A 14,669-nucleotide genomic window follows, 5' to 3' on the forward strand; every position below is an offset into this window, starting at 1 on the left:
AGAAACAAAAATACAACACTTCACTTAATTAGATTAGATAATAACTGGAGAAGTGGATGTGTTGCTACCTCCAGAAGGGAATGTGGTAACCAGAAGTTGAGCAGATGAAGAGCTAAAGTGACTCTCCAGCTTTTCTGAGTTAGTTTTCTATGTTTTTTTATTACTTTGTCTGAAATGCAAATTCCCAGAATGCCAGACACACCCATATTCCAATGCAAGTACAAAAACAAAATCGAAAGCCAACCCCGGTTGAGTTTATTGCCTGTCATTTTGATTGGACTTATTCCCTCCCCGCTGCTTCTCACCTCTACTAATTTGGATTATCAAAAGCTGTCTCTGTTTATTGGGGATAACACATATATTAAGAAGGTAACACACAAGGGGCATTCCTCCGTAGAGATACTCAACTGACAAGAGTCCTCTCTTCTTGCTAATGACTGTGAACAATACCAGATATTACTGATGTGTTTTTTCTTTTTTGGGGGTGGGAGGGAGCAGCTGACTTTTGTTGGGAAAGGTAATAGAAACGAACCCTTATATCCAGCCCTTGCTGCTCTTGGGCTTGTTTTCTTTTCTCACACAAGATTAAAGGGTACGTTTACTTGAGATTCTACGTTCTGGCAAGCTTGTTGCTGAATTTGGCAGGAGCATTAAAATATCTTTATTAGAAGCCATGAATCAAGTTCCATCGCAGAATTCATAACCTTCCAAACCTGGCTGCCTTCTTTTGTCAAACTTCACAGAAAGATGTGGCTTAAACTAAAGCTAATTTTCATATGCAGACATCCAATGATAATGGTAAATCTTCTTCTATAGCATATGTGGGAAGTCATTGTTTAAGTGAAAACACATCTACCCGTGGTTTAAGTATCTGTCTATGGAAGTTCTGAATATAAGCCAGATAACTTTGCCTATGAAAAGAGTTGGGTTGTAAAGGAACTCTGATGGATTTTGAAAAGCACCAATATTTTCTTTGAGTCTGATGAAAATCCATTGGCTTTGGTTCTTTAAAGATACATGTTGGAATTGTTATAATGAGAAATTCTGTCAGTTCTTGCTTAGAGCAAAGGTTTGAAATTGCTTTCTCAAAATTGTTTCCAAGTTCTAGAAATCTAGCCTGAGGGAGCCTAAAATCTCAGAGATCTACAAGACTTAACCTGCCACTCAGGCATGAGTCCAGCTATCAAGGGAAGCTACAACAATGAGGGGATTTTTAAAATATTGGCAAGAGATTTTAGCATGTGTTGAGGCTCCTCTAAACTTGAGTCTTTTTTTTTTCAACAGCAGAACTGCAGCCACAAGGCTTTTCACAAGTGAAAGGTGACATAAAACATATAAATCTGCAGAATGGGCCCAGAGAATCCCAAAGCCTTCTTTGATGCTAGAAATGGTGGTGAGAGAAGAGTGGAGCAGAAACCAGTCTCTTGATCAAGGTTAAAAGTGGGAAAATACAGACTATCTGTCCAAGAGATCAAAAGAAGCATCTTCAAGGTGAGTTTTGTGTGCACTGTTATTCTATATGAGTGACAATATGTAGACTAGAGTAATAATTCTGGCTCGACTCAGAATCATAGAATTGTCCATATAACAGAGTTGAATGATATTTTTAGAAAATCACTAGGTAAAAGATCCGGAGAAGGCAATGGCACCCACTCCAGTACTCTTGCCTGGAAAATCCCATGGACAGAGGAGCCTGGTAGGCTGCAGTCCATGAAGTCGCTAAGAGTTGGACACGACTGAGTGACTTCACTTTCACTTTTCACTTTCACGCATTGGAGAAAGAAATGGCAACCCTCCCCAGTGTTCTTGCCTGGAGAATCCCAAGGACGGCGGAGCATGGTGGACTGCCGTCTATGGGGTCGCACAGAGTTGGACACGACTGAAGTGACTTAGCAGCAGCAGCAGCAGGTAGCAGATCACTGTTTATGTATGCTACAGTCGTGGACATCAATGCTTTATACACCTATTGCTTTGTACAAAGTAAAACTACTTTGATTGTTTATGAAAACACTGTCCATGAGTTGGAGGCATTAGCTTTATGTTTTAAAAATGTTGTGTTTTTAAGATTGGATGTGATTATTTCATAGAGAATAATTCTATGTTAGCACAGACTAGCAATAATTCTATGTTAACAAAGACTGAAATAGCACTCTCTTTTTCAGCTCCTATGACTGCTTCTATAATACCTCGATAGTTGAGCTGTGGCTCAGTGGATTCAGTGGCTAAACAATTCAGGTACATTATGTCCCTTTAGGAGAAGGCAATGGCACCCCACTCCAGTCCTCTTGCCTGGAAAATCCCATGGACGGAGGAGCCTGGAAGGCTGCAGTCCATGGGGTCGCTGTGGGTTGGACACGACTGAGCGATTTCACTTTCACCTCCACTTGCATGCATTGGAGAAAGAAATGGCAACCCACTCCAGTGTTCTTGCCTGGAGAATCCCAGGGACAGGGAAGCCTGGTGGGCTGCCGTCTATGGGGTCGCACAGAGTTGGACATGTCTGAAGTGACTTAGCAGCAGCAGTATGTCCCTTTAGGTCTCAGATGACCCAAGAATGCATTTTTTTCAGTTGTGTTATTTTTCAGCTCACTGGATACATTGTAATAGGTTGAATCCTGTTACCGCCAGTGTCTGTCTATTGTTTTTAATTGTTCAGAGCACTACACCAGGGTGTGACCCTGTTACTTTGAGACACATAGATTAGGCGATGGAACACCTTAGCTAAGTGTGAGTGCATTTAACACACCAGCTGGCACATCTCACAGCTACTGAGTGTTGTAAACAATTCCTTGTATATAAAGTCTTACAGTACAAACTTGACTGAATGGCTGAGGAAACAACATGCCATTGTTTCTCCTGCAGTTGGCATCTATTAAGAATGTTTGGCTTGGAAGTTTATCCTTCCCTTTCTATATAGCTAAACCCTCTGTCAAAAATTAAATGGAGTTTGAACAAACTCTCCAAGAACTAGGAGGTATTTGATGAAACTCTGTTTTGTTTTCCAAGGTAATTGCTGTGCCCTTCTTCTCTGGTACAGGCTGCCTGTCACAGAAATTCCCATAAAATTAAACTTATTTCCATGAGGTGGGAGATGAGGAAAGAACACCTCTGTTTTAGTTTCCTCCATGGAATAATACATATTTGCTTTATATCATGAGAGGGTGATAGGTTTAGATTCTGCTTCCAGATGTCCACATGGTTTAATTAAAAAAAGAGTATTATTTTCTTTTTCTGATCCAGAAAGAAACAGCTTCATGTCAATTTGTAAGTTATAAGTTGAAGGAAACTGTTATGTAAATAAAGAAGACTGATAAAAGAGAAGAAAACAGGACAAGTTGAAGGCACTCTGCCCAGGAAAAAAAAAAGCATATAATACAAATGACTTTTTAAAAAAAAACAAAGGCCAAAATGTTTATATGATTTAGCACGGTCTGAATTATATGTAGCTCTGGCCTCTGAGATCATCTCCAGTCCAATATATTTGCACACAGCTCATGTCCTAGAATCTTTGCTATATATTTCAATAAAACTCTTTAAAGTTGAAACTAAAAAAGAAAAGAGAAACAGTATGAATAAGCAGGTTAAGACTATGATGGCTTACCTAAGGCAGATATTCATCAATCCAGACATATACTACTTGGAGTAAATTTAATTTATAAACATAAAATTCCATAATCCCTAAAAATTAAGATTTTCCTTTTCAGTTGAAGTTTGGTACTTTTAAAGCCTCTTGTCTTTATCTTTAAGCAAAAGCATGTATAAGAATTTCATAGACTTGCTCTTTTGTTTTACAAAATCCATTTTATTTTTTTTAATTTTTTTTCTAATTTTATTTTATTTTTAAACTTTACATAATTGTATTAGTTTTGCCAAATATCAAAATGAATCCGCCACAGGTATACATGTGTTCCCCATCCTGAACCCTCCTCCCTCCTCCCTCCCCATACCATCCCTCTGGGTCGTCCCAGTGCACTTTAAATAAGGAAGATTGAAAAAGTCCTTAAAGATCTTGCAACTCCATCTTGTCTCTATCAACAATTTAAAAACAACAAGCTAGTGTTTTCAGAGAAAAAAAATAGAATGGAAAATATTAAATACATGGATTTTAGATGGAGAACTAAAAAGTTCAGTATCACACAGTGCACATTATATGTGAGGTCATATTTAAAACTGAAATACTGAAAGGAAATCCATTTAATCTTTGGAAAAATGCTTCTTTTCTTTTATAATCATCTGCATGCAGTAATTTAAACATACTTATTATCTTTATTACTGAATATTCTTAATGTTTGACAATTTAATACATGGAGATTTCTTGCATGTTTTTATTGAATATATGACACACTCATATATATACATATGTAATACATATACACATATATATATATATATATATATATCCATGTATATATTCACCCAATCTATAAACATCAATATTTTGAGAAGTGCTGAATATTCTGAGAATTCAATTGAAAAATTCATGAATGAGTTTTAAAACAATTTATATATATTTAGATTCAGGAACAACCAGGCTATTCAAATAATTTCAGCTTTGAGTAATTGTGCTTGGATGACCAAAGTAATTCTGTTGAATTTTCCTAGTCATTTTTTGGGAGGGGTGGGGTGTGGGTGGAAGTAAAACTGTGCAGGCTGCAGTGAGGCCTTGACAGACCTTAGCCTTCTGGTCAGCTGGTGTTTCTGAGCTCAATATTGGACCTGTTGGAATACTTACTAATAGAGTAAAGACAAAAATAATAACACAATTCAAACAATAAGATAAAATTATTTGAGCTCTTACATAACACATGCATAGATAATTATAGGCCATCGATTGGGCTTCCCTAGTGGCTCAGATGGTAAAGAATCTGCCTGGAATATGGGAGACCTGGGAAGATCCCCTGGAGAAGGGAAAGGCTACCCACTCCAATATTTTTGTTTGCAGAATTCCATGGCCAGAGGAGCCTGGTGAGCTACATTTCACAGGGTTGCAAAGAGTCAGACACGACTTAGGTGACAAGCAATTTCACTTTCATATATGATATATTAAATATATAATTTCTCTTTAAAACTCACAGGAATCCAGTGATATAATTACTATTAATTTTGTTAATCCAATTTTCTATTTAAAAAAAATTAAAGTAGAAAGAAGTGAGTTACTTAGTAAATGGAGATTCTTCCATTTATGGCTAATCAGACCTGGCTTCCTGGCCTGGATGATGTTAGGGTCCTCTTTCTGATCTGTGCAGGAAGAAATAAGCTAAGATTTATTTGGCATGTAGCAGACCTGAAGTTAGACCCGAAGGTAACAGCTCAGACTGTTCTTTCTTTAGATAATGATTATGCAGGGAAAAGCAAGGAGTTGATTTTAAAAATCAAAATTAGTTCTGTCACAAAAGAACAGAGCTCATACCCAAAGGGAAGAAAAGTAAGCTTAATTGGTGTGACCTTCTGCTGTTACTCAGAAGCCTTTGGAGTCTGTCCCTGAGGTGGGTACCTTATGAATTAGCCAATATGTAACCAACATATAAAAGAGTGGAACTTTAGACATACACTGGGGAGGCTGAGACTCTAAACTTCTAATTTCTAACCCTCTACCAGTGAGTCAAGTGGCTTAAAGTATGTCATGGGAACACTGGGTAACCTATTAACAGCACAAACAAAAACAACATGCTCAAATGCTTTCAAAGAAAGACATTTTAAACACAAGATATTATCATTATTGTACTTAGAATAAGGAAATAAAGCCCATTGCTATAGTCCTAAAATATTTCCTCTGGAGCTTAATTTTCCCAGTATTTAATGAATGTTTTGGTCCATTTCCTTGCAAATGTGTGAGAAGGCCAGAGGAGAAGTAGAAGAAGGTGGGGCCCTGGATTATCAAAGAATAACACGGTAGGAAAATATAGGAGCATTTAGATATTCAAAATCTAAAGTTTGCCACTGAACTACATTTATTATTTATAGATTATTTTTAAGACTTAGAAGTTGTCTTCTGATGTTTGGGTAGCTAGAAAGGTAAGAATAATAAATTATTTTTTAAAATATAGACATATTCATTATTTTCTCTATATAGAATCTCATGACTTCTGTAGTTTCACTTTGTCTTTGTTTTTTCCCTCTAGGAAATATGCCAGTATACTGAAGGTTAGACATCATACTGAAGAATTTACTGCTCTAAGATTTTAGCAAATGTCACATCTAAGGCTGTGATTTACACAATCAAAACCTCTATCTTTAAGGCAGACATTTTCAGAGGAAAATAAAAACTAAGTTCCCAAGTTTGCCTTTTGCCGTTATTTCAAGTTCCTTCTGATAAGTATTTCATGTATTTTTTAGAAGTTGGATTCAGACTCTTTGGCTATAAGAATAAATCATAATATCAACTGATCATGATGACCATCGTGAGAATGCTGTGCTAATGGACTTCACTAATTTTCATTTTTCAGCATCACAGTTAGAAATTTTTTTTAGAGATTTATAAACCCATTTACTTTGGCCACTTGAAGCAAAGAGCCAATTCACTGGAAAAGACCCTTATGCTGGGAAAGATTGAAGGCAGGAGGAGAAGAGGGCAGCAGAGGATGAGATGTTTGGATGGCACCACCAACTCAATGGACCTAAGTTTGAACAAACTCTGGGAAACAGTGAAGGACAGAGGAGCCTTGGGTGCTGCCATCCATGGGGTAGCAAAGAGTCAGACACGACTTAGGACTGACCAACAACAAACTCATTTAAATAGATCTTTCTACTGAGTCTAGGATTCTCTGCTAGACTCTATTTGGTTTAAAAACTCCAAAGTTCCCTTCTGGATTGCATTACTCATTTCTAGGGTGGAATTGGGTGTGTGGGTTGAGGAGTAATGAGGAAAAGTTAAGACTTTGTGGATCATGTGGTTTGATAAACTTTGATATTCTACCAAGCATAGACAGCTTCTACCAGGAACCCTATGGAGGAGGACAGGCTGCTGGCAAAAGAGCTGCTGTGAAACCTAGAAGCTGAACCTAAACACTGTAATTTTAAACATTTCCTGATTAAACAAAATGAAAGGTCAGAATCTCAAAAATAACAGGATATGACATTAATTTACTGGTAAATTGGTTGCTGCTGCTGCATGGTTCAAATGAGGCTTGAATGATGCTCCTCTTTACCTGAAAGCAAACCATAAACCAGATACACAGGACAGAAGTTTTCACTTTGTACATGACATTAGTTTCTCTTAATTTGCAATTTTACACACCAGAGAATTTTGTTAGTATTATCAGTTTTTTTTCTTTATAAAATATTAATTCAATACCAGGTGGTCAGGTTGTAGTTTTATACCTTAATATAATACCTGTGTGTGTGTGTGTGAGTGTCTCTGTCTCTCTCTCTCTCTTTTGGTTAAAAAGAAATTAAAACGTATTTTTAAGGTCTTATTTTTTCTGTAGGATAAAAAAAGATATTCTTCCCAAACTGATGATATAGACATTACTCCTTCATTCACTCCAAAAATATCTGGACACCTCCCTTGAATCAAATGACCTTTTATTTGATATGTTAGGGAAAAGGCAGTTAAAGATGGACTGAATAGGTAACAGAATGGAAAGAAAAAGAAGGACCCCATTTTTTTTTGAAAAAGCAAAGTCTATTGAATGAGAGCTGAACCAGCTTTTAGCTACGTCTGGATGCAATTCTAGTAGTTAATCATTGCCTTTTTTCCAGTGAGACAAGTAGAAGTTTGTCATAAAACTGATTCCTTTCCAGTTTGGATGGAAAGTGCAGCAGAGAAATCATGTAAATATCTTGTAAGGACACACTGCCAAGAAAATCACTGACTGGCAGGATCCCGTGAAGTGAGGGGTGGAGAGAGGGAGGAGGAAGGTAAATCCTAAGGTTTAGAATGTGGCATATACTCAGTTTGCTTGCAGTAGATTTCTAGCTTGAACCCTCTTCTAGTTCAAGGACAGGTTCTTAGGACTTTGCCAGTTGTTGGTTTCAAGGTTCATATTCAGATATAGTCATGCATAGTCTTATATTAAGTCTTATATTAAGATATAATTTATAAATGTTCTCTACATAGACTGGCTCTGGAGAAAAGAACAGAAAGTGAGCTTAGGTTTTTGAATAATCTTCTGTCTCTTTACTACTCTTTTCTCATCCCTACCTTATGATCTGGTCTCCACTGAGATATGCCTTCCTCTTTAGTCAAGAATGATCCAGAACTCTCTTCCACCCCATTCCTCCACCTAATAATGTTTGTATTCTATTTCCTGAGGGTTTTTTCTCTGCTGGAGCTAATCTGATAAACTAGTGCCTGCTGAGTTGTTAAGTAATAAATAATTGCTCCTTCTTTGCCCATCTAAGATTATAATTTTGAATAAGATCTTTCAAACCTTTATCTTGTAAGCATGACTAATGTTGGGCATTTTGTATAATAGAGTAACTGGTTAGTAGAGAAAACATTTTAAATTAAGCAATCTCCCAATGGCTCATTCACCTTTCTGGGCATGTTTTTCAAACAGGACTTTCAAAGTTGGCATCCAACATTTATCAAAAAGCACTTGAATTGATGACCATATATATACTCTTAAAGGAGTGCTTGGTCCTGATAAACTTAGTACTTGTTTTTTTTTCCATCAAATACTCTTGAATCTATGAAATCCTGTAGTGAGTGAAAATAAACAGTAGTGATTTATTTAACCTTTGCTACAGTCTATTATTCACTCCCTAGATAAATTCACCTTCCCAGATGATTTATATATTAGTTGGGATGTTTTTGGTTGTAAATAACAGACCTCCAACACAAATTAGCATAAATTATAAACCAGATATACTGGCTCCCATGTCTGAAAAGTCTGGGCATGTTTTGATTGAGGTAGTCTCCCAGTTTTTTGTGATTCCTTTGGCTGTACCCTCTTCTGCATTCTGGCTTCACCTCATTCTCACTCGGGTTCTCATCACATTCTCAAAATGGCTGCCAATAGCAACCAGTGTAATATGTATACTTGTTTCATAGCCAAAGAGAGAGGGAGTGTCACTTTCTATAACCATTTAATAAAAGTCTTGTGATTTACTCTGATTGGGCCAATCACTGTGGCCAGGAAAAAACCAAATGCTGACTGAGGTTTGGGTGAAAAGTTCTATTGAACCAATCTTTAAGTGAAGAAAAATAATATAGCTTGGAGCTGGGATGGAGTCAATCCATCTGGAGCTCATGGTGGTTGGCACATTGTGGGAGGGGCTTTTCCAAGGAGAATCTGAGTGCAATTTGCCAAAGGGGAAAAAATTCTAGTGTTCGTCCCTCAGTCATGTCTGACTCTTTGAGACCCCATAGACTGTAACCCACAAGGCTACTCTGTTCATTTAATTCTCCAAGCAAGAATACTGGAGTGGGTAGCCATTCCCTTCTCCAGGGGATCTTCTTGACCCAGGGATCAAACCCGAGTCTCCTGCATTGGCAGGAGGGTGGTGTCATCTGCGTATCTGAGGTTACTGATATTTCTCTTTGCAGTCTTGATTCCATCTTGTGCTTCTTCCAGCCCAGCATTTCGCATGATGTATTCTGCATGTAAGTTAAATAAACAGGATGGCGGTATGCAGCCTTGATGTACTCCTTTCCCAATTTGGAACGAGTCTGTCATTCCATGTCTGGTTCTAACTGTTGCTTCTTGACTCACATACAGGTTTCTTAGGAGGCACATAAAGTGGTCTGGTATTCCCATCTCTTTAAGAGTTTTCTACAGTTTGTTGTGATCAAGTTTCCCACTAGTTATCTATTTTACACACGGTAGTGAACATATGTCAATACTACTCTGTCAGTTTATCCCACCCTTTCTGTCCCCCTGGTGTCAACTTTAAAATTACAACTTAAGAATTGATTTGAACTTGTGATGTATGTGGCCAAATAGTGAGAGAGTCAATTCCTAGGCAGGTTGATAAGAAGTCCAGGGGTCCCCAAGGAGAGATGGGCCTGGAATTCTCAAGGAGGAAGAAAGGACAAATGTTTTTTTTTCCCTCTACATTCCTTAGGATTATATAACAATAATGTATCCTGCTTGAGGACAGTCTCTGGGAAAAAATTTTCTGGTTAATCCTGTTATCTTAAAATGTAAATTATGGGAGTGGGTCTAGTGAGGTCTTTACAACCTCCAGACATTCTTTTGATTCACTGTAATAAGTAATTAAAAAGCATATAACTCCATTGCCCACACTAGTGAGGAGGTACTCTTTCTGCCCCCTTCTGATGTCTCTGTCAGAAGCTTTCTCTATCTCCTTTATATTTTAATAAAACTTTATTACACAAAAGCTTGGAGTGATCAAGTCTCGTCTCTGGCCCTGGACTGAATTCTTCTCTGGAGGCCAAAAATCCCGGTGTCTTTCATGGTTCAGCAGCAACCTTTCAATAGGAAAGGCTTTTTTTCTAAAACTTTAAAGACTTCTGAAATGCTTGAGGGAATTTGAGGTTTGTCATATTTATGAGTTTGATATAGTACTCAGATCATATCAGTCGCTCAGTCATGTCCGACTCTTTGCGACCCCATGAATCACTGCACGCCAGGCCTCCCTGTCCATCACCAACTCCCAGAGTTCACTCAGACTCACGTCCATCCAGTCAGTGATGCCATCCAGCCATTTCATCCTCTGTCGTCCCCTTCTCCTCCTGCCTCCAATCCCTCCCAGCATCAGAGTCTTTTCCAATGAGTCAACTCTTCGCATGAGGTGGCCAAAGTACTGGAGTTTCAGCTTTAGCATCATTCCTTCCAAAGAAATCCCAGGGCTGATCTCCTTCAGAATGGACTGGTTGGATCTCCTTGCAGTCCAGGGGACTCTCAAGAGTCTTCTCCAACACCACAGTTCAAAAGCATCAATTCTTCGGTGCTCAGTCTTCTTCACAGTCCAACTCTCACATCCATGCATGACCACCGGAAAAACCATAGCCTTGACTAGACGAACCTTTGTTGGCAAAGTAATGTCTCTGCTTTTGAGCATGCTATCTAGGTTGGTCATAACTTTCCTTCCAAGGAGTAAGCGTCTTTTAATTTCATGGCTGCAATCACCATCTGCAGTGATTTTGGAGCCCAGAAAAATAAAGTCTGACACTGTTTCCACTGTTTCCCCATCTATTTCCCATAAAGTGGTGGGACCAGACGTCATGATCTTTGTTTTCTGAATGTTGAGCTTTAAGCCAACTTTTTCACTCTCCACTTTCACTTTCATCAAGAAGCTTTTGAGTTCCTCTTCACTTTCTGCCATAAGGGTGGTGTCATCTGCATATCTGAGGTTATTGATATTTCTCCCTGCAATCTTGATTCCAGTTTGTGTTTCTTCCAGTCCAGCGTTTCTCATGATGTACTCTGCATATAAGTTAAATAAACAGGGTGACAATATACAGCCTTGACAAACTCCTTTTCCTATCTGGAACCAGTCTGTTGTTCCATGTTAGTTCATGTCAGTTCCATGTTAGTCTGTTGTTCCATGTTAGTCCAGTTCTAACTGTTGCTTCCTGACCTGCATACAAATTTCTCAAGAGGTTTACTAAAGTAGTTTAAATACTTGAGAAAGTTTCTGGAGGAAATTTCACTTGTCAAGTCAGGTAAGATTAGGCAACAAATATACCAATCTAATGAATGTTGTCTAAAATGATAAAGGCAACTTGTTGCAAATCACGAAAGGAGTACATCAAGGCTATATACTGTCGTCCTGCTTATTTAACTTATATTCAGAGTACATCATGAGAAATGCTGGGCTGGATGAAGCACAAGCTGGAATCAAGATTGCTGGGAGAAATACCAATAACCTCAGATATGCAGATGACACCCCCCTAATGGCAGAAAGTGAAGAAGAACTAAAGAGCCTCTAGATGAAAGTGAAAGTGGAGAGTGAAAAAGTTGGCTTAAAACTCAACATTCAGAAAACTAAGATCATGTCATCCAGTCTCATCACTTCATGGCAAATAGATGGGGAAGCAATGGAAACTGTGAGAAACTTTCTTTTGGGGGGCTCCAAAATCACTGCAGATGGTGACTTCAGCCGTCAAATTAAAAGACATTTGCTCCTTGGAAGAAAAGCTATGACTAACCAAGACAGCATATTGAAAAGCAGAGACATTACTTTGCTGACAAAGGTCCATCTAGTCAAAGCTATGGCTTCCCCAGTAGTCATGTATGGATGTGACAGTTGGACTATAAAGAAAGCTGAGCACTGAAGAATTGATGCTTTTGAACTGTGGTATTGGAGAAGTTTCTTGAGAGTTCCTTGGACGGAAAGGAGATCCAACCAGTCCATCCTAAAGGAAATCATTCCTGAATATTCATTGGAAGGACCAATGCTGAAGCTGAAGCTCCAATACTTTGGCCATCTGATGCAAAGAATGGACTCATTGGAAAAGATCCTGATGCTGGGAAAGATTGAAGGCAGGAGGAGAAGGGAATAACAGAGGATGAGATGGTTGGATGACATCACCGACTCAATGGACATGAGTTTGAGCAAATTCTGGGAATTGGTAATGGACAGGGAGGCCTGGAGTGCTGCAGTCCACGGGGTCACAAAGAGTCAGACACGACTGAGTGACTGAATTGAACTGAACTGAATTTGTAAGAAACCTTGTTGTTTAGTGAGTTATGTAACTTGAGTGACCCAAACAGCAATCAAAGGCCAGTTTGAAAGTCATTGTTAACTTCTGAAGGTATAAATACAGATTTATGATGTATATCTGTATATCTATTTATCTATGTCTAGCTATCTATTTAATACCTATCTATAAACAATAAGATTAAGAACCTAAGGGAAACTAAATTTTAGAATATTTACTTTTTTTTTGGCAGCACCACAAGCTTGTAGGATCTTAGTTCCCCAACCAGGGATCAAGCCCACACTATCTGCATTAGAAGCACAGAGTCTTAACCACTGGACTGCCAGGGAAATTCCCTAGGATTTTTTACTTTAATAAATTAAATATCAATTTAAGAGAATCCCAGTAGTTACTATCTGTTCTTTCTTTAAAAAAAAAATAATGCTCTCAGAGAAAATGAAGTCGGACATTCATAAAAGCAAATCTTCAGAGAGAGAGAGAGAAGATTCAAATAGATGAGAAGAAAGAGGCAGTGCTGATACTTTGAGGTCTCGATCCCAGGTGCTCCTGCCATCAACTGCCCATGAGTTATGAAATACATCTTAGTGTCCTTATAATTTTTTTCTCTTGAAACCAAGAGGCTGAACTCATGTTTGTCCCTAGAAGCTCTTCTGCAGAAATATAATTTGTGAAATACAGACTAGAGACACTATCATCTCTAACAATACTAACTACGAGAGACAAAGGACTTCCCCAATGGCTCAGCAGTAAAGAATCTGCTGCAAAACTGGAGATGAGGTTTTGATCTTTGGGTCAGGGAGATCCCCTGCAGGAGGAAATGGCAACCCACTCCAGTTTTCTTGCCTGTAAAATCCCATGGACAGAGAAGCCTGGCAGGCTACAGTCCATGGAATGGCAAAAGAGTTGGACACAACTGGGCATGCCCTGGTGCACACACATGCACACACACACACATACACACAGGAGAGCTAGAAAAACTCTCCAGGATGGGAATGCTGAGATTGAGAGTGTTATGCCTGACCTGCCATGCTTTTATCACAGATGTGTCAATTTCTCTGTTTATTGAAAACAAATAGATTTGATATTTGAGCCCTGCCTCAGGTGGCTGTGAAGGAAATAACTTCAAAATGTGTTGAAAAAAGGTGTTTCTGGTTCAAGGTTGCTAATAATACTGTTGCATTTTAATGATGCTGTTGATGCTTTCTTAAACCTGGTGGTTTTTTAAAATTTTGAGTTGTCCTCCTTGTCACAGCTCACTTCCCACATGGCACCACTATTCTGATTCCTAACTGTGCCCTGTCTGTGTTTATATCTTCATCTCCATGGTTACTGGATGCACTGAGTTTGCTATCATCTATCCTATGGAGTTTTCCCACTTAGTTTTCCCACTTAGTTACCCAGGCTTTCAGGTCAACTTTAATCTATTCCATTCTGAAGTCATCTCAGTATCAACTTCTCAAATGCAAAAACACCTGTACTATTTCTTTTTAATTTTTTTAAATTGAAGAATAGTTGCTTTACAATATTGTGTTGCTTTCTTCCATATAGCAACATGAATCAGCCACACAGGTACATACTTCCCCTCCCTCCTGAAGCCCTCTCCCATCTCCCACACCATCCCATCTGTCTTCGTTGTCACAGAGCACTGGGTTGAGCTCCCTGTGTCACACAGTAAGTTGCCACTTGTCAGATATCCTGTAATGCAAAGTCAAGTGGGCCTTAGGAAGCATTACTACGAACAAAACTAGTGGAGGTGATGGAACTCCGGTTGAGCTATTTCAAATCTTAAAAGATGATGATGTTCTGCACTTAATATGCCAACAAATTTGGAAAACTCTGAAGTGGCCATAGAACTGGAAAAGGTCAGCTTTCATTCCAATCCCCAAAAAATGGAATGTCAAAGAATTTTCAAACTTCTACCATTGCACACCTATCACATGCTAGCAAAGTAATGCTCAAAATTCTCCAAGCGAGACTTCAACAGTATGTGAACTGAGAACTTCCAGATGTTCAAGCTAGATTTAGAAAAGCAGAGGAACCAGAGATCAAATTGCCAGCATTTGTCGGATCATAGAAAAAGCAAGAGAATTCCAGAAAA

The 14,669-nt window shown here is 38.5% G+C and overlaps 1 long non-coding RNA gene across 1 annotated transcript; it reads left to right on the top strand.

Annotated features, from left to right (window-relative positions):
• The first annotated feature begins 253 nt into the window (after positions 1 to 253).
• LOC147366578 (uncharacterized) lies at positions 254 to 6,438 on the top strand. The gene is made up of 3 exons (XR_015169389.1): positions 254 to 369; positions 1,285 to 1,491; positions 6,123 to 6,438. It is a non-coding gene; the product is annotated as an uncharacterized LOC147366578 (long non-coding RNA).
• The last annotated feature ends 8,231 nt before the right edge of the window (positions 6,439 to 14,669 follow it).

Source organism: Bos grunniens, chromosome 8, assembly GCF_055505025.1.
Source record: "Bos grunniens cultivar Pamir isolate PY7600 chromosome 8, Bosgru_T2T1.0, whole genome shotgun sequence".
Classification (NCBI taxonomy): domain Eukaryota; kingdom Metazoa; phylum Chordata; class Mammalia; order Artiodactyla; family Bovidae; genus Bos; species Bos grunniens.